We start from the raw sequence: 24,787 nt of genomic DNA, 5'->3' as shown, positions 1-24,787 counted from the left end.
AGTCTTACTCTGGCAAGTGGTGCCAATCCAGTTCCTGGGCCCTTCGAATTGAGTTTGCTGTGCTACACAAGAAGAAACCGGTGTATCGACTTCAAGTGTGACTTCAGAGCTGGCACGCTCTTCACACTGTGGCGCTACTTGCACTGGAGCTGTTGTCCCTGCTCCACGCAATAACCACGACTTACAGCGCAGGCCCTAATGCTGCTGCAGAACCTCCAAAGATCTGCCACAGCATGAGTCTCAAACACAGCATCACTTAAGTCGTGATGCCCGACTCTGACTCCTCCACAACAGCTGTAGCCTCGTGGTGTCGCAATCGACCCTGTGAAGTTGACGCCTTGTGGCTTGACCTTCAGTGCTTTATCGACCCTACACTGTCATAAGGATCCAACGCCTCGCCACCAACACTGTATCACCTTCCCAGCACCGTGCAACATCTTTGTTTCTTATCGTTCTCCAAGGTATTGTAAGCGGGGTCAGTGCGACTTCATAGCCGGCCTACTTTCCTTTGCTTTTGGCCCAAACTTGTGGTTATGACTCTGTCAAGCACGTCAAGAATAGCCCCAGCTGGAGCTTGCACTGACTAAGGAGCCAATCTGATTAGTTGTCTTCGTGCTCTATCCAAGATCCGGATGAGTCCACCATTTTCTTTGGCTGTCTATATGATTTTCCCCCAGTCCTAAGGAAGACCCTCTGTGATGTTTTCAAAATGACACATGCATCCTGGGTCGAAACGTCGATGCACAGTCACTTCACTTCTTGAGTCACTCCCCCTGCCTAAACCAGTGTGAAACCAAAATAGGGTGGTAGTTGAACAACACTGATTCTAAAAGGATGGAATACTATGAATTTTGTTTGGTTTCTACATGTTATTGTGAGATGTGAATTATTTTGTAATTTTCTGTAAGTCTGTATTGAGTACTGTCACTATCTATGTTGCATTTTCTGTCTGCCAAAATATTATTTTTTTGTTGTGAATTTAATAATAATAATAATATTAATAATAATAATACAGACTCTTGTAAAGCGCAACAGCTACCTCAAGCAGAGGTGTCCCGGCGCTAAGCGATCGACAGTATGCAGATAGAAAACCAGTAAGCAATGCCACGGATCCATTATTCTGCCCTAAAGAGCCAGGTCTTAACTTTTTTCCTGGAAAGGAGCTCTGCATCAATGTTGCGTAAGTCGTCTGGCAGGGAGTTCCACAATTTTGCTGTCCCAACCGTGAAGGATCTACCTCCTAGGCGGGCCTTGTTAAAACGGGGTAAGCAGAGCAGGCTTTTTGAGTTAGACCTTAGCGAACTTGTCTGCTTATAACCACGTAGTCTTAGCTTCAGGTAGCTGGGGCAGTTGCCATGGGTAGCTCAGAAAGCCAATGTCAACGCCTTGAATTAGATCCTTTTAGCAACAGGTAACCTGTGAAGTTCTTTTAAGTGCAGAGAGACATGGTTTCGGAAAGGGACCCGTCTAATGAGTTTTGCAGCCACATTCTGGACCATCTGCAGGCGCCTGATTAGATACTTTGTTAGGCCTAAATAGAGGTTGTTGGCATAGTCTAGCCTAGAAGTTACCATTGCATGGACAGTAATTTTTCAGCATGCTTTTAGCAGTAAATGTAGAAATTTGCGCAAATTTGTGAGTTTACTGAAGCAGGTGGCCATCACCTGCCGTATCTGGGCCAAAAATGACAAATCAAACTCCCACTTCACCCCAAGATTTTTATACTGTCTGCAGGGGACAGAAGCAGGCCCATTTCCTCAGGCCACCAGAGATCTCTTTCCCAAAAAACATCACCTCCGTCTTTCCTGCGTTGAGCTTCAGTTAGTTGTTGTTCGTCCACAACGCAATGTCTCTTAGACATCCTTTGAAACTCCTGAAGGAGTCGTCAGACTGTTCTTTAAAAGAGAAGACCAGCTGGGTGTCGTCAGCATATGATATCGCTTTCACCCCCCAACTGGCTACCAAAGAGAACAATGGAGCCAGGTATAGGTTAAACAGGAGAGGGCTCAACGCTGACCCCTGATGGACTCCACACCATAGTGGTTTTGGCTTTGACACAAATGGCTGTAGTGAGACCTTCTGGGAGCGGTTGCTTAAGTAGGAGTTCAGCCAGGCTAGCACCATACCCCCTATGCCCAGCTCCTGCAGTCTCTGAGACATCAAGGTATGGTCAACAGTGTCGAATGCCGCCGATAGATCCAGGAGCACCAACATAGCGGATGCCCCTGAATTCGTAAATGAGGGATCAAGTGCGCCTCCCTCCTTACTGTCCAATGTTACTGTTTCACGAATCTCGGAGAAAGTCTGGTAGACCTTCTTGATTTTGTTGTCAAAGAAGTCCGAGATGTTTTCGCACAGAGAGATAGATGGTTGTACACCGGTCTCTAGTGCTTTTGGCTCAAAATAAGAATTAACCACCTTAAATACCTCTTTAGTAGAGTTTTCAGCTTTAAGTATACAGCTAGCTATGTAGTCCCTCCCGGCTGCTCTGATTAATTTATGGAGATCTTTCAATGCGTTTTTATAGATAGTTTTGACTGACTCACAATAGTTTGCCCTCCACTGCCGTTCGAGGCATTTACATCTGCTCCTAGCCGCTCTCAGGGGTTCCGAGAACCAGGGAGCGGAAGGGGAGAGCCTCGCTGACCTCGCAACTCTAGCCAGGATGACGAATTCAGCAGCTGTAGAAATCCAATGATCAAGGGCCCGAGAATCCTCCTTAGGCTCGGCCGAGAGAGTAGGTTGACTGGCTTGTAAGATGGGGGCCAAGGATGCTTCTGACAAGTTTTTCCAATTTCTTTTAATGAAAATTTTGCTGCCTCTATTGTAGCCAGATTTCTCCATGCTGAAGGAGAAAGGGATCCGGTAGTGGTCAGACCAAACCAGAACAATGGGGGCCTTTATGCGAAGAGACTCCAAGTTAGAGAACAGCAGATCGAGAATGTGTCCTGCCTTGTGGGTGGGAGAGGTAACATAATGCATTAAATTGGCCCCCGCTATGGATAGCACTAACTGGGTTGCCTGTGAGTAGGATGGGTCATTCACATGATGGTTAAAATCACCAAGTACAGTAAAATTAGAATAAAGTAAGGATTTCTGGACAATGTAGTTGCAAAGTTCATCATTCAAATTAGGGGCACAATTTGGTGGCCTGTAAATGAGGATGCCCGAGAAAGAGGTTGAAGAGTCCAGTTGAAAGCAAAAGTTGAGACCCTCTATCCCCTCAATATTGAGAGGAGTTGATGACGATAAAACCCATGACTCTTTAAAAATAATAGCTACCCCACCACCTCTTTTGTCATTTTCCCTGTTAGCACAGCACATTTTAAAATCAGGAGGGACAGCTAGGGCCACTGTAGAGACGGAGTCCGTGTTCAGCCAAGTTTACGTCAGAAACATGATGTCCCACGTGTTCCCTGATAAAAACAGCCATAACTCCTCAGCGTGCTTGGGCAGGGATCTACAGTTTACTAGGCCGGCTTTGATCCTACCAGCGTGCCCCGCCTGCCCCCTGGTGGCATGATCTCTATCATTGCTCCCTGTGCACCCTGTGTGCTTCATCATTTTCCCAGGAGCAATCAGTGCATGTATGTGGGTGCGACGTGGAGGCTAGATTGATGGTTTGCATTTTCCGGCATTTCATGATTGAATAGCAGCCACATGTAATATAATACATTCATATGACATATAAATGTTGTATTAAGTATACCGTGGGGTGCATCTCTGATTCGCTTGATAGAATTTAAATTACTGATGAGACTGACTATGAATTATTATCATTACAGCTAAGCAATTGAATGACCTAACAGAACTTATTGTAGCACTTATCTTCTCTTTGTGTGGTGGCAGAAAATAGCCTATACAAGTGTAGGTAGGGCTATGCCCCAGCTCTGACCTCCCATCCTGCTAGTGATGGCCCATCCAGGCACACCTAAGCTCTCTATTGTACATGGCTGTTTAGGAGGACTACACAAAGCTTAACTGTCACCTTCTCCCAGTCATGTGACCCAAAGGCAGGCTACAGGCACATAATGCTAAGGCAAGAAAATGCCAACTTTCTAAAAGTGGCATTTTCAAAATTGTAATTTAAAATCCAAATTTAGCATAAGAGAGGATTTTTCGTACCAGTTCCAAAGACACAAAACATGAATTGGTTACATGTTCCCATTTGAAAATTACAGCTAAATAAATGTAATGAGGTAACTCCAATGTTGTCATATGGCAGAGGCAGGCCCGCAGTAGTGAAATACGAATTTAAGAGGTTTTTTTTTTACTACCAGGACATGTAATGCTGAAAGGTACATGTCCATTTTTTTATTACACTGCACTCTCCCTTCGGGGTTGTCCAGAGCCTACCTTTAAGGTGACTTATATGTATTTAAAAGGAAGCTTTGGGCCTGGCAAAAGGTTTATTTTGCCATGCTGAAATGGCAGTTGAAAACTGCACACACAGACTGCACTGGCAGGCCTGATATATGATTAAAGGCCTATTTTAGTGGATGACACAATAGGTGCTGCAGGCCCACTTGCAACATTTAATTTACAGGCCCAGGGTACATGTAGTACTACTTGACTAGGGGCTTATCAGTGTATACAATTTGCCAATTGTGGATAAGCCAATGTTACCACAGAGGGTACAAGCACTTTAGTACTAGTTAGCAGTGATAACGTGCACAAAGTCCTAAAAAGCCAGCAAAAAACTGGTTCATAAAACAGGAGGGTGAAGGCATTAAGTGTGGGGATGACCCTGCAGAAAGGGCCAAGTCCATTAGAGAGTATTTAAATAGGCATTTTAGAAAAATGTTTAGCATGTTGTCAATAGGTGTAGAGGGCTCTATTGATATCTTAATCTGTTGGAAACTAAGCCAAAACCATCAAATATTGTGTTGATCTGTTATCTGAAGCTTCTCCCATGATTTTGAAGAGGTATTCAGCTTGAAATCTCACACAGTACTAAACCTGCTTTCCTCCCAGTTTTGATATAGCTGTATGCTAGATCCATACATAAGTACTTATGATCTGATAATGCCAAATATTCATGACATTCTAATTAGGGGTGGGCGGAATTTGCGAAATCCACTTTCGCAAATTATCGCGAAAATGTTAAAAATTATCGCAAACACGCGGAAATATCGCGAAGATGCGGGAGTTTTTTTCCCGCATGTTCGCGAGATTTTCTGCATGGTTGCGGCTCGCCAACTTACCCATGTGGTTGCTCGCGGGCGCGGCCATCTTGTTTTCAGTTGTCTCGCGGTGCATGATCGCGAGAAGAAAGACGTGATCGCGCAACGCATGACGTCACTGCGGGCGCGAACTGTCGCGAGACAGCACAAATGGCTAAAAACAATACAACATCTCATGGAGAACGCGACCGGATCAAGAAAACTTGTTGGCGAACGCAGGGATTCAGGCAAGGCGATCGCGCGCACGCGAGAATGTATTATTTTACAGCGCGAGCAAGAAACAAATTATCGCCAAGCTGCGGAATGTGGAAATTTTGACATTTTCGCGCTTTCCGCGGAACGCGAAAATGTCAAATTATCGCAATTTCCGCGAACGGAACGAAATTTTCGCCCAGGCCTAATTCTAATACATTGTATTCCTCAAAAAACCTTTCATGCAAAATGCCAGATCTGGTACAGTCATTTGTATCAATTTTCTTTGGCAATTTGATGTGTTTAAAAAACATGAGGAAAGTCGATAGTCAACACTGCAATCACTGTAAGATTAGAAAGTTATCGAAAATTTGAAAGCTTGCAATGCTAGGACTTCAAGGAAGAGCACTGCTCACTGGAGCCTGCTAATGTAGCTGTAGATGCGGTAGAACCAGGCCTACTAACTCTTTATCAAGCAGTACACATGCTATCTTTGAACGTGATTAGTGACCATTCCAAATATAGTCTACACAATTTTTTTTTACTTGATGAAAACCCTTTTTTGACTGTTTATATATAAGAATATGACGACTGGGAGAACGGCCAATTTTACTTACACTACCCAGCCAATGACTGAAAGCAGTAGCAGCTTCCATTTATCAAAGAACCATTTGACTTTAGTCATAGAAGTAGTGATGTAGTAGATCAGAATAATTAGAAATAACATATATTCTCAGCTCTCTTATACGGCATGTTAGAGTGTGTCTGGATTGCAGAATAGGTGGAAGATCGCGTATAAATTAGGCCTGGGCTGAAATTCTGTTCTGCTCGCGGAAATTGCGATAATTTGACATTTTAGCGTTCCGCGGAGAGCGCGAAAATGTCTAAATTTGCGCAATCCGCATTTTACCGGAAATGTTTTGCTTGCTCGCGCTGTAAAATAATACATTGTCCCGTGCGCACGATCGCCTTACCTGAATCCCCGCGTTCGCCACCAAGTTTTCCCGATCCGGTCGCATTCTCCACGAGATGTTGGATTGTTGGTAGCCATTTGCGTTGTCTCGCGACAGTTCGCGCCCGCAGTAACGTCATTCGTCGCGTGATCACGTCTTTCTTCTCGCGATCATGCACCGCGAGACAAGTGAAAACAAGATGGCCGTGCCAGTGAGCAACCGCATGGGTAAGTTGGCGAGCCGCGACCAAGCAGAAAATACCGCGAACGGGCGGCAAAAAAACGTTCGCATCTTCACGATATTTCCGCGTGTTTGCGGAGATTTTTAACATTTTCGCGATAATTTGCGAAAGTGAATTTCGCAAATTCCGCCCACCCCTAGTATAAATGCAGTGAACAACAAAGTTTCCAATTGTCACTGGTTTATTTTGTAATCCTCAGTGAATTATTGTATTTTATCGAAAGTGTATTCAATATTTGTTGTATCTGCCTTTCAATAAATAAACATGTAACTGGACTTCGTATTGTGGGATATAGATTACAAACAGTGCATATAGAAATAGCAAGTGATAAAATGAACAGGGCGAACACTATGGGAGACATAGGACATCCCTGTCTTGTCCCCTGAGTGACCTTAATTTCCCCTGCTTGTTCTGAATTTATAATAATTGTAGCTGAAGAATTTGAATATTATTTTATTAATGCATGTATAAACTGAGGCAGAAAGCCAAATGTTTGAAGTACATGAAATGATGCATTAAAATTTGCCAGGTAGAACACTTTTTCAGCATTGACTATAATTATAGCTGTTTTATAGCTACACTGAGAAAAATAGTTAATGATTTTTATGAGAAAATTCATGTTCATGTTTGATTTTAAGATAGTGTTAGACTTAGCCCTTTTTGGCAGGGTCATCCCAGAACTTTTTGCCTTCCTCCTGTATTTTGTCTGACCTGTTTTTGTTGGTTTTATGACTCTGGGTACTTTACCACTGCTGATCAGTGCTAAAGTGCATATGCTCTCCCTATCATAAATTGATGTATGGATTAGTGATTCCATGATTGGTTGGTTTGGTTTACTTGTCAGACCCTAGTACAGTGCACTAAGTGTGCCCAGGGCTTGTAAACCAAATGCTGCTGGTGGGCTTGCAGCACTGGTTGTGCCACCCACAGAAGCAGCCTGTAAAAGTGTGTCTCGGGTCTGCCATTGCAGAGCCTGTATGTAGCCTGGTACTGCCATGTTGACTGGGCAAGTGCACCCACTTGCCAGTCCCTAAACCTTCCCTTTTCTGCATATTAGTCACCCCTATGGTAGGCCCAAGGGCAGGGTGCATTGTAGGTAAAAGGTAGGACAAGCCCTGATGTGTGTGGCATGTCCTAATAGTGAATTACAGCCATTTTTGTTTTCACTATTGCAAGGCTACTGTTCCCTATAGGCCAGAATGGGCAGTTTGATTATTACATCTTATAATCCTAACTGACTCAAGGAACTAGGTAGAAATTCGAGTTTAGTATGCCTGAAATCAGAATGATAAAATACATCTTTTAGTGAAGTTGGTTTTAACATACTGTGTTTGAAAATACCGCTTTTAGAAAGTGGGTATTTTCTTGCCTAACTTCCTGGTCTGGAGTTTGAGTGACAGGGGCTGGGGGATTTCAGGAGACAGGGTGAGTCAGCACAGGGCTGAATAGAGAGATCTGCATGTAGATGGGTGGGAGGAGTTGCACCTGGGACCCGAATAGGGCTGTGCCTTCCCTCCACAATGCTGGCTCCACCTCCTGTGGTGCGTCTGATGTCCCTGGCCTGCACTGTAAAAGGAAATAAGGAGTCTTGTCAACAAAGTGCTCCAGGACTGACCAGAACTGGTTTGGACTAGGCAAAGGCCTCTCTGCCTTCAGAGATCAAAGAGAAACTGTGTATAAAAAGGGAGACCCAGACCGCAGAACTTTAGATCACTTTTGGGAAACAAGAAGAAACCTTTGCTGGGGAGAGGAACCAGAGAGACTGAGGAGAGACTATTCCTAAGTGGGGTGCTGTTTGGGGGATTGGCCTGCAGTGGTTGCCTGACTGCCAAAGAAAGGAGAGAAGAACTTTGTGTGTACTTTCATCAACTTGTGAAGGATCTCCAAGGGCTTGAGATAGAGCTTGCCTCCTGCTGAAGTCTCAGGGACAACAGACTACACCAACCAGCTCCCCAAGAGTCTTTTGGAAGTGCCTGCTGCTGTGCTGGGCTTTCAGAGGGACTGCGTGTCGCAAGGAGCGGGAAGCGTGATGCACAAAGAAGAAGCGTGTCGCCGAACTGCCGCTGTCGCTTCACAAAATGAAAGCGCCTCGCATCGCCGGAGAAGAGGATCGACGTCGCATCAGACGCCACTGCATCACTGGGAAGCGTGTTGCAGGGCCTGTCGTGGCTCAGAAGAATCGTTGAGTCGCTGCACAGCCATCGGGTGTGCACGCATCGTGTCGCATCAAGAAAAAGACGCCATCTTTGTTTCATTGCACCGGATCTTCATCGAATCACGGCGTTGCGGGCCATATCGCCACGGAAGCTCAGTCAGAAACCGACACATCACCTCCCCACACCGAGAAGAACCGACGCATCCCCTATGCATCAGTAGGGACCCGACGCATCACCGTTCTTGCGTGTAAGGAACCGACGCATCACCTTCCCTGCACCACTTTCATTGTATAGCGTTACGCATCCTAAGGTACATTGAACTCAAAGTGTCGCATTTACCATCTTAAGAGAACTTAGCTATTTCTACCAATTTTAAAGTACAGTATTGTGGATTTTTGTCATTTGTGGTCTTGTGTTAAGTCTATAAAGATACTTATTTTTAATATACAACTGGTGTGGTGTCCATCTGTAGCGTTGTCACTGGATTACTGTATGTGTTCACAAATGCTTTACACACTGTCTCAGAGATAAGCCTCTCTGCTCATGCCAAGCTTCCAAGGGGGTGAGCAGTGGTTATTTTAGGAGTGTACCCCATTACCCTGACTAGACGCAAGGGTCCCTATTTGGTCAAAGGTACCTACCTCTGCCAACCAGAGAACCCCAAATCTAACAGATAGCAATTCCTGAGCTACTGATGCAATACGATTAGATATAATTTTCATGAATAATTTGAAATCAGAATTTAATAAACTAATTGATCTGTAAGAGTTTGAATTGCTTGACAGCTTACCTTATTTCTAGAAGCTTACTGCTGATGCTTCAAATGATGATTCTAGTATCTGATCACCTGACATGATTCTATTAAACAATCTTACTAAGACGTCCAGTAACTGAGGTAAAACTCTTTATAGAAATCAGTGGAAATTCCATCTTTGCCTGTAGCTTTCCATTAGCTGAGCTTCACAATGGCAATTTTATTTTGGCTAATGTAATGCTTTGGGTTAATTCTGTTCCTTTGTCTTGAGATAATTAAAGTAACTGAGTTTTCTGAAGTGATTGAATGATTAGAGCTTCATTAACATCATTAGCTGTCTCGTAGATGGCTTTGGAGTGGTCAAGAAATACTTGTTTAATCCGATTGTTGTGCTTGGTCGGCATTTAGACAAAGGGTCAATAATTTCTGTGATTTTATTTTAATTCCTTTTTGCCTTAAAAGCCCAAGCCAGCATTTTACCTATGTGGTCACTTTCTTAATGGTATTTCTGCCCTATACTTCTTTTATGCCACAATTCTTCAGACAAAAGAATTTCTCTCAATTTGTATCTTGGTTGTGACCAGGCTTGTATGCTTTCATCTGTACCAGTAGTTCACATTAAAAGGAACTGTTTTTTTTTTAAATCTAAAGCTGCTTGCAAAGCAGAAATGTCAATATTTTTGTTCCTTTCTTCCTTTAGCTCTATATGTTATTACGTGTCTGTTGGACTTGGCCCTTCTTGCAGGGTCAGCCCTAAACCTTTTGCCTTCCTCCTGTATTTTTTCTGACCTGGTGTTGGCTGTTTTATGACTCTGGGCACCTTACCACTGCTGATCAGTGCTAAGGTGCATATGCTCTCCCTATGGTAAAATGTATTATGTGAATTGACTTCCACGTTTGGTTTATTTGGTTTACTATCAGTCCCTAGTAGAGTGCACCCGGGGTGCCAAGGGCTTGTATATCCAAATGCTGCTAGTGGGCTTGCAGCACTGGTTGTGCCACCCACCGAAGCAGCGGGGTAAAATGTGTCTAGGGTCTGCCACTGCAGAACCTGCGCGCGGTCTGGTACCGTCGCGCTGACTGAGCAAGTGTCCCCACTTACCAGTCCCTAAACCTTCCCTTAACTACATGTTAGTCACCCCTCTGGTAGGCCTAAGCGCAGGGTGCATTGTAGGCCTAAGGTAGGACATGCCCTGGTGTGTGTGGCATGTCTTAATAGTGAATTACAGCCATTTTCGTTTTTCACTATTGAAGGCTACCTGCTCTCCATAGGCCAGAATGGGCTGCTGGGATCGCTACACGCTGTGACCCCAGTAGACTCAGAGAGCATGGTAGAAAGTCATGTTTAGTATGCCTGAACTCGGGATAATAAAATACATCTTTTAGTAAAGGTTATTTTAATATCCTGGGTTTGCAAATGCTACTTTTAGAAAGTTAGCCTTTGCGTGCCTGACCATCTCAGTCCGCCTCTGCGGTGGGTGTGTGTTCTGCCTAGCAACAGTACAGGAGCAGGGCTGGGGGATTCCAGGAGACAGGTTGGCTGCCAGGTGGTGGGTAGAGAGATTACACCAGGATGGGTGGGAGGAGTACACCCTGACTCTTGAATAGACCTGTGCTCTGCCACCACAAAGCCGGCGCCGCCCCCTGTGGAGCGGCTGATGTCTCTGCCCTGCTGCTGAAAGGAAAGAGCAGGGTCACCAAAACAAAGTACTCCAGAAACTGTACTGAGCCAGGCCCAGGCCCCCTGGCGCTAAAGAACAAAAGAATCACTGTATAAAAGTAGGAGCCTGGCTCCTAAGAAATCGGATCCAGATTGAACCACGAAGGAACTCTGCCCGACTAGAAGGACCTGGAAGAAGCTGAAGGAGGAGTAACTTTCCCTGACCTGAGGGACTGGCCTGCAGTAGGTGCCTTGCTAAGAAAGGAGAGGAAAAAGACTGAAAGAGACTTTTGCACTTTGTTCTTCAACTATCTCCAAGGGCTTGGAAGAAGAGCTTGCCCCCTGAACTGAACCCCAGGACCAGTGGGTTCACCGTGTCTCCGCTCGTCTGAGAATTCGAGCCGTGTGCTTTCTCCCGCCGGAGTGCCCTGCGCACCTTCGCATCCCTCCTACGGCCGTGACACCCAGAAGCCTGGCCGCCTCCACTCGCCGAGAGCCCCGCTCTACCTGAGTCGCTCTGGACCCACGAGTCTGGCCGTCCCGCTTCCCTGTCACCTGCCTGCTACTGGAGCGCGCTTGGTGCCCTTTCGCCCTCCCGCCGGATTTCTAGTGGGGAAGTGAAATCCAGCCTCGGACGGCCGCCCGTACGTCGTAACGTATCCGGCCGCCCCGCTTCACCTCCCAGCCTGAGTCTGACCGTGCCGCCCTCCGCAGTGACCTCCCGCACAGTCCGTGTCGGAGGCCCTGGGCCGCACCTGTCTACCGAGAGCCGCCCGCTGAATTCTTGATCCGGAAGACCCATGAGGTGCAGAACCTGCATCTCCCCTGAAGACTCGTCCAAGCACATCGCCCGTTCCCAGGTACAGTGAACTCTCTATCGGACTCGGGGTCCGCAACGTTCTGATTTCCCCGTATCACTGTACCCTGGGTGCACTGCGCATCATCGTGACTGGACCGACTCAACCGAGCCCTGTGAAGCGCTCGTGATCGAATAAGTTACCAAAGACAAGAACAGTGCCTAATTATCATCTTGTGGCTTCCATTTCGCAACCATTATTGATGGTCTTGTACATGCCTGCGTAACAAAGAATCTTTTATATAAAGCATCCGTATTTTTGATACAACTTACGCCTGGTGTCCATTTGTGGGGGATCGTTGTGATTTACTGTGTGTGATCATAAATGCTTAACTGACTAGCGCCCTGAAGTTTAGCCCTGACTGCTCGCGCCACACTACCTATAGGGTGAGCAGGGGTTGTTCTGAAGGGGTAATTCTCTCGCCCTGAATAGAAGAAGGGACCACTGCTTGTCACAAGTACCTACCTGTGCCAACCAGAGGTTCCCCATTCTAACATTGGTGGCAGCGGTGGGATTTCGAATTTGCATTTATGATTTACATACAGTGAATTATTGATCACCACATAGCGCAGACCTATAACGCAGCCACAGATTGATTGACAGTTGTTGCTAAGGAAGAATCTCCACTTTAAGAAAGCATGCCTAGCTCAGTCCGTGGGAGCAGAGCGTCCTCTGTATTCTCTGGAGTTGATGACATCGATTGGGAGGAAGGCGCACTGCTGAAGTGCACAAGTGAAGTCTTGAAAGGATACCTCTCCAAGTACAGAATTAAACAAACTAAATTGAAAAACAAGGAGCAGTACACAAAGGCGCTGAGGGCCTGGTACGAATCCAAGTTCCCAAAGAATGTGCTGGAGGTGACACCCCCAGAAGGTGCTTCTAAGCCTGGCAGAGGCCTGTCGCCAGAGGAGATGGCCGACAGGAGGGCTGCAAGAGCACATGAAGTGGAGATGGCAAAACTGAGAATGGAATTGGAAAGACAAAGGCTGGCCATGGAGCATGAAGTAAGAATGAGGGAGTTGGAGCTCGAGGCCAAGAGTTTAGACAACTTTCCCTCTGGTGGCAGCAATATTGAGTTTTCTAGTGCCGAGAGAGTAGTACGCACACCCAGAGATGTGGCGCCTGACTTGAAGGAGGGGGTTAACATACACCAGGAGGTTAAAGGGCATGAGGTAGCTCCACTAGTGTGCAGTATCCCTGAAGGGAATAGGGTAACTGGCGCAGGGGTTCATAGTCCTAGTGGAGGGAGGGACACTCTACTGACTCTAGCTGAGAGGTGCAGGGAGAGGGGTTCCCCCAGAATTGAAGTCCTGGTGGGTGAGTGTGAAGACCGCCCAGAAGAGTGTGGGTTGTGTGACAGAGACAGTCAGGTACTGTCTTGCCAGTCTCAGGAGAGTGGTGTGGAGTACGTGTGTGAGGCACTGGATGGTAAGGTGAAGGATAGTTTGGTTAACCCTGCTAGGGGGCTGTGTGATCCAATTGTGGGAGAGCATATTGTAAGTCCCTGTTTTCCAGAGCTATGCCAACACCTGTGTGAGGGTGAGTTCTCTGACCGCAGAGAGCCCACATTGGAGGCAGACCTTTTGGTGGATTCCAGAGGGTCTGGAGAGGCATTGGGGAGTGACCCCGTGGGGAGTGGCTCAGGTATCTTCCAACCCAGAGTGGTGGAAATGGTGCAGAGTAGCCCAGCTAGGTCCCATGGTAGTGGGAGGGGTGTAGGGGCTCACGTCCTGTCTCAGTGGAGAAGGAGTGAGTGTGGGGCTGCGTGCCCCCAGGTGCCCGAAACCCAGTCTCAGAGCCCGGATGGTTCTTTAAGGGAACACCAGGCGGGGAGCCTAGGCTGTCCTGATGGTCCGCCCGTTGAGGGGGATCCCCTAGTGTCTAGTGGACGGGGAGTGTCTGTAAGCAGGCCTCCCTCGGTTCTGGTATCTGGCAGTACCGCTCCAGTTGGGAGGGTGCAGAAGTCCAGAGTGAGGGGTGAGAGGGGGAAAGAGTCCCCAATGGAAGAACCAGTGGGTCAGGGGCCAGCCAGAAGGGCTGCGTCACCAGGGAATGACCATGGTGACACCACTTCTGTCCTGGGGGATCTTCAGGCACTGTCAGGTGGACAGGGGTCGGGAGATCAGCGCCAGGCAGACTGTCACACGGCACATGAGTTATGTGTCACCCTCAGGGGGGGCATGCGTGCTCCCCGGGAAGTCCTGGTGCGCCAGGCAAGCGTTCAACCGCATGGGTTGGTCCCAGGGTTGGGAAGCCAGGTTCAGGTGTCATATGACCTGGAGGGTGGGACAACTGTAATCAGTGTCCTGACCCAGGTTGCTTCTAGGGGTACCACTCCAGTTGGGAGTGTGCAGTACTCTGGAAGGGGGTGCAGAGGGAGGGAGTCCTCGCCTCTGACCCCAGCTCAACTGAAGGGTTTAGACCCTAGGTTTGAGGGCCAGGTTCAGGGTGTCCCCCCTGACCTGGACGCCCAGTTGCAGGATAGAACCCCTGAACTGGTGGGTGAATTGCGCAAGACACCTGCCACAGGTGCCCTGGCAATTCTGGAAGGGGGTACCACTCCAGGTGGGAGGGTACAGAGCCCCAAGAGGGAGGACCGGGTGTGGGAGAGGCCACCCCAGTCTTTAGTCCCGCTGCCGGGTACAGTCCTGGGGCTGGTGAGTAAGTGCCAGGATGTCATACCTGACCTGACAAGGGGGAGAATTGACAAAGGGTGCCAAGCACCTGGGGCTACTGCCCCCCGTTCCCTGGAGCCACAGAGGTTTGAGAGCCCTGAGAGGCATACGGCCTGGGTCTCATCCCTGACTACTGTCAGTGGCCACTGTAGCATTTTGCTGTCTGTCTGTTGGGACACACCTGTGGGCCAGTTAAGGTTAGGTGCTGCACAGGTGGTGTCCACAGGGGAGGAGAAGGGTTCCCCAGGGATTGGCTTGGTGGGCCCTGAGAGTATGGACAGAGGGAGTCCAATAGGTTCAGATTGGCGTAGAACGGGAGTCTGCCCCTGCAGTTGCGGGCCAGGTCCTTGTTCTATCGCCCCAAGCAGGGAAGACCATCCTGGTGGTGATTGGTCTACCCTGCGTTTTGGCTGGAAGGGGGTTGTGTTGGACTTGGCCCTTCTTGCAGGGTCAGCCCTAAACCTTTTGCCTTCCTCCTGTATTTTTTATGACCTGGTGTTGGCTGTTTTATGACTCTGGGCACCTTACCACTGCTGATCAGTGCTAAGGTGCATATGCTCTCCCTATGGTAAAATGTATTATGTGAATTGACTTCCACGTTTAGTTTATTTGGTGTACTATCAGTCCCTAGTAGAGTGCACCCGGGGTGCCAAGGGCTTGTATATCCAAATGCTGCTAGTGGGCTTGCAGCACTGGTTGTGCCACCCACCGAAGCAGCGGGGTAAAATGTGTCTAGGGTCTGCCACTGCAGAACCTGCGCGCGGTCTGGTACCGTCGCGCTGACTGAGCAAGTGTCCCCACTTACCAGTCCCTAAACCTTCCCTTAACTACATGTTAGTCACCCCTCTGGTAGGCCTAAGCGCAGGGTGCATTGTAGGCCTAAGGTAGGACATGCCCTGGTGTGTGTGGCATGTCTTAATAGTGAATTACAGCCATTTTCGTTTTTCACTATTGAAGGCTACCTGCTCTCCATAGGCCAGAATGGGCTGCTGGGATCGCTACACGCTGTGACCCCAGTAGACTCAGAGAGCATGGTAGAAAGTCATGTTTAGTATGCCTGAACTCGGGATAATAAAATACATCTTTTAGTAAAGGTTATTTTAATATCCTGGGTTTGCAAATGCTACTTTTAGAAAGTTAGCCTTTGCGTGCCTGACCATCTCAGTCCGCCTCTGCGGTGGGTGTGTGTTCTGCCTAGCAACAGTACAGGAGCAGGGCTGGGGGATTCCAGGAGACAGGTTGGCTGCCAGGTGGTGGGTAGAGAGATTACACCAGGATGGGTGGGAGGAGTACACCCTGACTCTTGAATAGACCTGTGCTCTGCCACCACAAAGCCGGCGCCGCCCCCTGTGGAGCGGCTGATGTCTCTGCCCTGCTGCTGAAAGGAAAGAGCAGGGTCACCAAAACAAAGTACTCCAGAAACTGTACTGAGCCAGGCCCAGGCCCCCTGGCGCTAAAGAACAAAAGAATCACTGTATAAAAGTAGGAGCCTGGCTCCTAAGAAATCGGATCCAGATTGAACCACGAAGGAACTCTGCCCGACTAGAAGGACCTGGAAGAAGCTGAAGGAGGAGTAACTTTCCCTGACCTGAGGGACTGGCCTGCAGTAGGTGCCTTGCTAAGAAAGGAGAGGAAAAAGACTGAAAGAGACTTTTGCACTTTGTTCTTCAACTATCTCCAAGGGCTTGGAAGAAGAGCTTGCCCCCTGAACTGAACCCCAGGACCAGTGGGTTCACCGTGTCTCCGCTCGTCTGAGAATTCGAGCCGTGTGCTTTCTCCCGCCGGAGTGCCCTGCGCACCTTCGCATCCCTCCTAGGGCCGTGACACCCAGAAGCCTGGCCGCCTCCACTCGCCGAGAGCCCCGCTCTACCTGAGTCGCTCTGGACCCACGAGTCTGGCCGTCCCGCTTCCCTGTCACCTGCCTGCTACTGGAGCGCGCTTGGTGCCCTTTCGCCCTCCCGCCGGATTTCTAGTGGGGAAGTGAAATCCAGCCTCGGACGGCCGCCCGTACGTCGTAACGTATCCGGCCGCCCCGCTTCACCTCCCAGCCTGAGTCTGACCGTGCCGCCCTCCGCAGTGACCTCCCGCACAGTCCGTGTCGGAGGCCCTGGGCCGCACCTGTCTACCGAGAGCCGCCCGCTGAATTCTTGATCCGGAAGACCCATGAGGTGCAGAACCTGCATCTCCCCTGAAGACTCGTCCAAGCACATCGCCCGTTCCCAGGTACAGTGAACTCTCTATCGGACTCGGGGTCCGCAACGTTCTGATTTCCCCGTATCACTGTACCCTGGGTGCACTGCGCATCATCGTGACTGGACCGACTCAACCGAGCCCTGTGAAGCGCTCGTGATCGAATAAGTTACCAAAGACAAGAACAGTGCCTAATTATCATCTTGTGGCTTCCATTTCGCAACCATTATTGATGGTCTTGTACATGCCTGCGTAACAAAGAATCTTTTATATAAAGCATCCGTATTTTTGATACAACTTACGCCTGGTGTCCATTTGTGGGGGATCGTTGTGATTTACTGTGTGTGATCATAAATGCTTAACTGACTAGCGCCCTGAAGTTTAGCCCTGACTGCTCGCGCCACACTACCTATAGGGTGAGCAGGGGTTGTTCTGAAGGGGTAATTCTCTCGCCCTGAATAGAAGAAGGGACCACTGCTTGTCACAAGTACCTACCTGTGCCAACCAGAGGTTCCCCATTCTAACATTGGTGGCAGCGGTGGGATTTCGAATTTGCATTTATGATTTACATACAGTGAATTATTGATCACCACGTAGCGCAGACCTATAACGCAGCCACAGATTGATTGACAGTTGTTGCTAAGGAAGAATCTCCACTTTAAGAAAGCATGCCTAGCTCAGTCCGTGGGAGCAGAGCGTCCTCTGTATTCTCTGGAGTTGATGACATCGATTGGGAGGAAGGCGCACTGCTGAAGTGCACAAGTGAAGTCTTGAAAGGATACCTCTCCAAGTACAGAATTAAACAAACTAAATTGAAAAACAAGGAGCAGTACACAAAGGCGCTGAGGGCCTGGTACGAATCCAAGTTCCCAAAGAATGTGCTGGAGGTGACACCCCCAGAAGGTGCTTCTAAGCCTGGCAGAGGCCTGTCGCCAGAGGAGATGGCCGACAGGAGGGCTGCAAGAGCACATGAAGTGGAGATGGCAAAACTGAGAATGGAATTGGAAAGACAAAGGCTGGCCATGGAGCATGAAGTAAGAATGAGGGAGTTGGAGCTCGAGGCCAAGAGTTTAGACAACTTTCCCTCTGGTGGCAGCAATATTGAGTTTTCTAGTGCCGAGAGAGTAGTACGCACACCCAGAGATGTGGCGCCTGACTTGAAGGAGGGGGTTAACATACACCAGGAGGTTAAAGGGCATGAGGTAGCTCCACTAGTGTGCAGTATCCCTGAAGGGAATAGGGTAACTGGCGCAGGGGTTCATAGTCCTAGTGGAGGGAGGGACACTCTACTGACTCTAGCTGAGAGGTGCAGGGAGAGGGGTTCCCCCAGAATTGAAGTCCTGGTGGGTGAGTGTGAAGACCGCCCAGAAGAGTGTGGGTTGTGTGACAGAGACAGTCAGGTACTGTCTTGCCAGTCTCAGGAGAGTGGTGTGGAGTACGTGTGTGAGGCACTGGATGGTAAGGTGAAGGATAGTTTGGTTAACCCTGCTAGGGGGCTGTGTGATCCAATTGTGGGAGAGCATATTGTAAGTCCCTGTTTTCCAGAGCTATGCCAACACCTGTGTGAGGGTGAGTTCTCTGACCGCAGAGAGCCCACATTGGAGGCAGACCTTTTGGTGGATTCCAGAGGGTCTGGAGAGGCATTGGGGAGTGACCCCGTGGGGAGTGGCTCAGGTATCTTCCAACCCAGAGTGGTGGAAATGGTGCAGAGTAGCCCAGCTAGGTCCCATGGTAGTGGGAGGGGTGTAGGGGCTCACGTCCTGTCTCAGTGGAGAAGGAGTGAGTGTGGGGCTGCGTGCCCCCAGGTGCCCGAAACCCAGTCTCAGAGCCCGGATGGTTCTTTAAGGGAACACCAGGCGGGGAGCCTAGGCTGTCCTGATGGTCCGCCCGTTGAGGGGGATCCCCTAGTGTCTAGTGGACGGGGAGTGTCTGTAAGCAGGCCTCCCTCGGTTCTGGTATCTGGCAGTACCGCTCCAGTTGGGAGGGTGCAGAAGTCCAGAGTGAGGGGTGAGAGGGGGAAAGAGTCCCCAATGGAAGAACCAGTGGGTCAGGGGCCAGCCAGAAGGGCTGCGTCACCAGGGAATGACCATGGTGACACCACTTCTGTCCTGGGGGATCTTCAGGCACTGTCAGGTGGACAGGGGTCGGGAGATCAGCGCCAGGCAGACTGTCACACGGCACATGAGTTATGTGTCACCCTCAGGGGGGGCATGCGTGCTCCCCGGGAAGTCCTGGTGCGCCAGGCAAGCGTTCAACCGCATGGGTTGGTCCCAGGGTTGGGAAGCCAGGTTCAGGTGTCATATGACCTGGAGGGTGGGACAACTGTAATCAGTGTCCTGACCCAGGTTGCTTCTAGGGGTACCACTCCAGTTGGGAGTGTGCAGTACTCTGGAAGGGGGTGCAGAGGGAGGGAGTCCTCGCCTCTGACCCCAGCTCAACTGAAGGGTTTAGACCCTAGGTTTGAGGGCCAGGTTCAGGGTGTCCCCCCTGACCTGGACGCCCAGTTGCAGGATAGAACCCCTGAACTGGTGGGTGAATTGCGCAAGACACCTGCCACAGGTGCCCTGGCAATTCTGGAAGGGGGTACCACTCCAGGTGGGAGGGTACAGAGCCCCAAGAGGGAGGACCGGGTGTGGGAGAGGCCACCCCAGTCTTTAGTCCCGCTGCCGGGTACAGTCCTGGGGCTGGTGAGTAAGTGCCAGGATGTCATACCTGACCTGACAAGGGGGAGAATTGACAAAGGGTGCCAAGCACCTGGGGCTACTGCCCCCCGTTCCCTGGAGCCACAGAGGTTTGAGAGCCCTGAGAGGCATACGGCCTGGGTCTCATCCCTGACTACTGTCAGTGGCCACTGTAGCATTTTGCTGTCTGTCTGTTGGGACACACCTGTGGGCCAGTTAAGGTTAGGTGCTGCACAGGTGGTGTCCACAGGGGAGGAGAAGGGTTCCCCAGGGATTGGCTTGGTGGGCCCTGAGAGTATGGACAGAGGGAGTCCAATAGGTTCAGATTGGCGTAGAACGGGAGTCTGCCCCTGCAGTTGCGGGCCAGGTCCTTGTTCTATCGCCCCAAGCAGGGAAGACCATCCTGGTGGTGATTGGTCTACCCTGCGTTTTGGCTGGAAGGGGGTTGTGTTGGACTTGGCCCTTCTTGCAGGGTCAGCCCTAAACCTTTTGCCTTCCTCCTGTATTTTTTATGACCTGGTGTTGGCTGTTTTATGACTCTGGGCACCTTACCACTGCTGATCAGTGCTAAGGTGCATATGCTCTCCCTATGGTAAAATGTATTATGTGAATTGACTTCCACGTTTAGTTTATTTGGTGTACTATCAGTCCCTAGTAGAGTGCACCCGGGGTGCCAAGGGCTTGTATATCCAAATGCTGCTAGTGGGCTTGCAGCACTGGTTGTGCCACCCACCGAAGCAGCGGGGTAAAATGTGTCTAGGGTCTGCCACTGCAGAACCTGCGCGCGGTCTGGTACCGTCGCGCTGACTGAGCAAGTGTCCCCACTTACCAGTCCCTAAACCTTCCCTTAACTACATGTTAGTCACCCCTCTGGTAGGCCTAAGCGCAGGGTGCATTGTAGGCCTAAGGTAGGACATGCCCTGGTGTGTGTGGCATGTCTTAATAGTGAATTACAGCCATTTTCGTTTTTCACTATTGAAGGCTACCTGCTCTCCATAGGCCAGAATGGGCTGCTGGGATCGCTACACGCTGTGACCCCAGTAGACTCAGAGAGCATGGTAGAAAGTCATGTTTAGTATGCCTGAACTCGGGATAATAAAATACATCTTTTAGTAAAGGTTATTTTAATATCCTGGGTTTGCAAATGCTACTTTTAGAAAGTTAGCCTTTGCGTGCCTGACCATCTCAGTCCGCCTCTGCGGTGGGTGTGTGTTCTGCCTAGCAACAGTACAGGAGCAGGGCTGGGGGATTCCAGGAGACAGGTTGGCTGCCAGGTGGTGGGTAGAGAGATTACACCAGGATGGGTGGGAGGAGTACACCCTGACTCTTGAATAGACCTGTGCTCTGCCACCACAAAGCCGGCGCCGCCCCCTGTGGAGCGGCTGATGTCTCTGCCCTGCTGCTGAAAGGAAAGAGCAGGGTCACCAAAACAAAGTACTCCAGAAACTGTACTGAGCCAGGCCCAGGCCCCCTGGCGCTAAAGAACAAAAGAATCACTGTATAAAAGTAGGAGCCTGGCTCCTAAGAAATCGGATCCAGATTGAACCACGAAGGAACTCTGCCCGACTAGAAGGACCTGGAAGAAGCTGAAGGAGGAGTAACTTTCCCTGACCTGAGGGACTGGCCTGCAGTAGGTGCCTTGCTAAGAAAGGAGAGGAAAAAGACTGAAAGAGACTTTTGCACTTTGTTCTTCAACTATCTCCAAGGGCTTGGAAGAAGAGCTTGCCCCCTGAACTGAACCCCAGGACCAGTGGGTTCACCGTGTCTCCGCTCGTCTGAGAATTCGAGCCGTGTGCTTTCTCCCGCCGGAGTGCCCTGCGCACCTTCGCATCCCTCCTAGGGCCGTGACACCCAGAAGCCTGGCCGCCTCCACTCGCCGAGAGCCCCGCTCTACCTGAGTCGCTCTGGACCCACGAGTCTGGCCGTCCCGCTTCCCTGTCACCTGCCTGCTACTGGAGCGCGCTTGGTGCCCTTTCGCCCTCCCGCCGGATTTCTAGTGAGGAAGTGAAATCCAGCCTCGGACGGCCGCCCGTACGTCGTAACGTATCCGGCCGCCCCGCTTCACCTCCCAGCCTGAGTCTGACCGTGCCGCCCTCCGCAGTGACCTCCCGCACAGTCCGTGTCGGAGGCCCTGGGCCGCACCTGTCTACCGAGAGCCGCCCGCTGAATTCTTGATCCGGAAGACCCACGAGGTGCAGAACCTGCATCTCCCCTGAAGACTCGTCCAAGCACATCGCCCGTTCCCAGGTACAGTGAACTCTCTATCGGACTCGGGGTCCGCAACGTTCTGATTTCCCCGTATCACTGTACCCTGGGTGCACTGCGCATCATCGTGACTGGACCGACTCAACCGAGCCCTGTGAAGCGCTCGTGATCGAATAAGTTACCAAAGACAAGAACAGTGCCTAATTATCATCTTGTGGCTTCCATTTCGCAACCGTTATTGATGGTCTTGTACATGCCTGCGTAACAAAGAATCTTTTATATAAAGCATCCGTATTTTTGATACAACTTACGCCTGGTGTCCATTTGTGGGGGATCGTTGTGATTTACTGTGTGTGATCATAAATGCTTAACTGACTAGCGCCCTGAAGTTTAGCCCTGACTGCTCGCGCCACACTACCTATAGGGTGAGCAGGGGTTGTTCTGAAGGGGTAATTCTCTCGCCCTGAATAGAAGAAGGGACCACTGCTTGTCACAAGTACCTACCTGTGCCAACCAGAGGTTCCCCATTCTAACAGTGTCCTATGAATGCAGCTTTAAAAGTGTCCCATACCATAAAGTGCCGAGCTGTATCAAGGTTAGCCTCAAACAATTAATATATAAACACCTTTAAACTGTTTATCCCATGCCTAATAAAAACATTTTTAATAACTAGCCACCATGAAATTGAGGGATGGTTTACTTCTGTAACAAGTTCTAAAATTACTAATGATTGATCGGGGAAGCTGTTTGTCATTACTAGATAATTCTTTCTCTACATACTTAGGGAAATTAAGAAAAGGTTTGATCTAGAAGCTGAAGTAAATCTAGCCGAAGAACAAGTATATTGTCTTGCAGTGGGGTTATTCATCTACTAGTCCACAATCGGTTTTAAGACATGAGATTAATATGAAGGTTTTCCTTTTATTTGTTTTTACCTTTCTGAGAGGCATCAATTTTAGGGGGTGAATAAAGTTAAAATTGCTACCCAATAATTAAGGCTTTCCGGAGTCCAATGTTAAATTGTAAAGTTGCTGCAACGAGTGGCATTGGTCTTAGATAGGGCCACAGTAGTCCACAAACTTATATCGTTTTGTTCCAGAGGCTGCTGTAACTCCTACCCATCTGTCAGCGGTTTCAGACTTTTTATCTCACATTTTAAAGTCTGCAAAAAGTAAATAACAACTCCTCTATGTTCGGCATTTAAAAAGCAGAACTGGCACATGAAAACCAGCCTGGTATGCATATGTTGAGGTGACTTCCCTTCAGATGAGCTTCCTGAAAGAATATTATACCAGGATTTTGTGGGTTTATCCATTTTAATACAGCTCAATATTTTCTTTTGTTATTTATACCATGTACATTGCAAGTTACTATTTTAACTACCCAAATGAAGTTAAAAAGTCCTACATTGGAGGTTCTAAAAGCTGCATTGAATCCTATTTCTACCTCGAATTTTTCTGTCACCCAAAGTGATCATTCTCCCACCTCCCCCAGAGAACTTGTCTCTTTCATCCTCCCACCCCTGTGTTTGCTGCTGTTGTGCAGCGAATCGACCCCTCTTTTTGTGGTTGTGGTGCCATGATGTAGCACCTATTGCCCTGCTTTTGACACGGAGTGCAAGTACCGTCCCTCTTAAATTATTTCAGCGTGGAAAATATTCTAACTCGCAAAACTCATTTATATAGAAGAGAACTTAATGGAAAGACATCTTATTTACCAAACTGTGTTTGCTGTTTTAGGGTAGTCGTTGAAGAACATGTTAGGTGGGCAGAGGAAGAACATTTACAAGCACATAATATTTGCAACATCAGTTGTCCTATTAGGTTCCCCTTTTCCAGTTGCTCTTGGGTTCTTTCACTTTAAAGCAAATTGACCCCACTTTTGGAGTCATTATTGTCCCGCCACCTGCATAAGATACAACTAAGACTCTGTGTTAAATAATTCTTCGTGCTAAATAGTCTTTCCAGCTGTGAACAGAATGGAGACTGGGTACTGAGTAAATTAATTACTGCAACATAAGGCCTAACAATGGGATATCTCAACAACCCAGCTGCATTTTCTATATTATTTAATCTTAAAGTCATTGAAGAATATGAAACGTTTGCGGAGTAGAGAGAGCGCGTACAGATAAATACTAATCTCACGGTTATAATATATATTGTCAACAACAATATTTGGCTAGATTCCCCTCAAGATCTTTCAAATAATCTTGGGCTTCTTTCACTTTTGTACAAACTTGGAACCTGTTTTCATCCAGAACTTTAAGCTTAGACTGTTGTAGTTTCAATGCATGAGCACGGACAGCTCGGAATAATTGAATCATATTTCTGAACTCTTTCCATCTCCAAACTGTGAGGACTGTTTACAACCTCAAAAGCTTTTGATTGAATAGCTTTAGAAAATAACTCTAGCTTGATCCTAATGTCAGCAAAATTGAGCAATATCTTTCTTGTAAAGCTAGCAAAGAAATGATGTGTTTGGGCAGGGACCAATCCGCTGTCATAATTGATAAATCTGAGAAAAATAAGGTAGAGCATATTTCTTGATTAAATCCTCCACATATGGTATAGTGCCCATCTCATTATCTTTATTTGCAGGAGTGCCTAGAAACTCAAAATTAGATCTGCAGGAACGATTTTCAAGTTCCTCCTGTTTATCGTGGATGGGAATTATCTCTTATAATCAGAGCAATGTTTTTGAAACTTGATTTGCTGATCTTCATGATCCATTCAGTGAACTGATTTAATTACAGATCAAGTTAATACGAATGTTCCTGCAATTGTACCATGGCTTGTGCATGTATTGTGTTTATTTCTCTAATATTGAACACTATTCAATCAATCAATCAGGATTTATAAAGCATGGCTACTCACCCGATAGGGTATCCAGGAGCTTGCAGGTCCCGAAGTCTTATTCGAACAGCCAGGTCCTGAGGTGCATTTGGAATTCCAGAAGTGAGATGATGGTCCAGAATGCGTAGGGAGGCTGTTCCAGGTTTTTGCTGTGATGTGAGAGAAGGAACGTCCTCCACTTCTGCTTC

The sequence above is a fragment of the Triturus cristatus genome, chromosome 9, assembly GCF_964204655.1.
Source record: "Triturus cristatus chromosome 9, aTriCri1.1, whole genome shotgun sequence".
In the NCBI taxonomy this organism is placed as follows: Eukaryota; Metazoa; Chordata; class Amphibia; order Caudata; family Salamandridae; genus Triturus; species Triturus cristatus.
Note: the sequence above shows the minus strand (reverse complement) of the source record.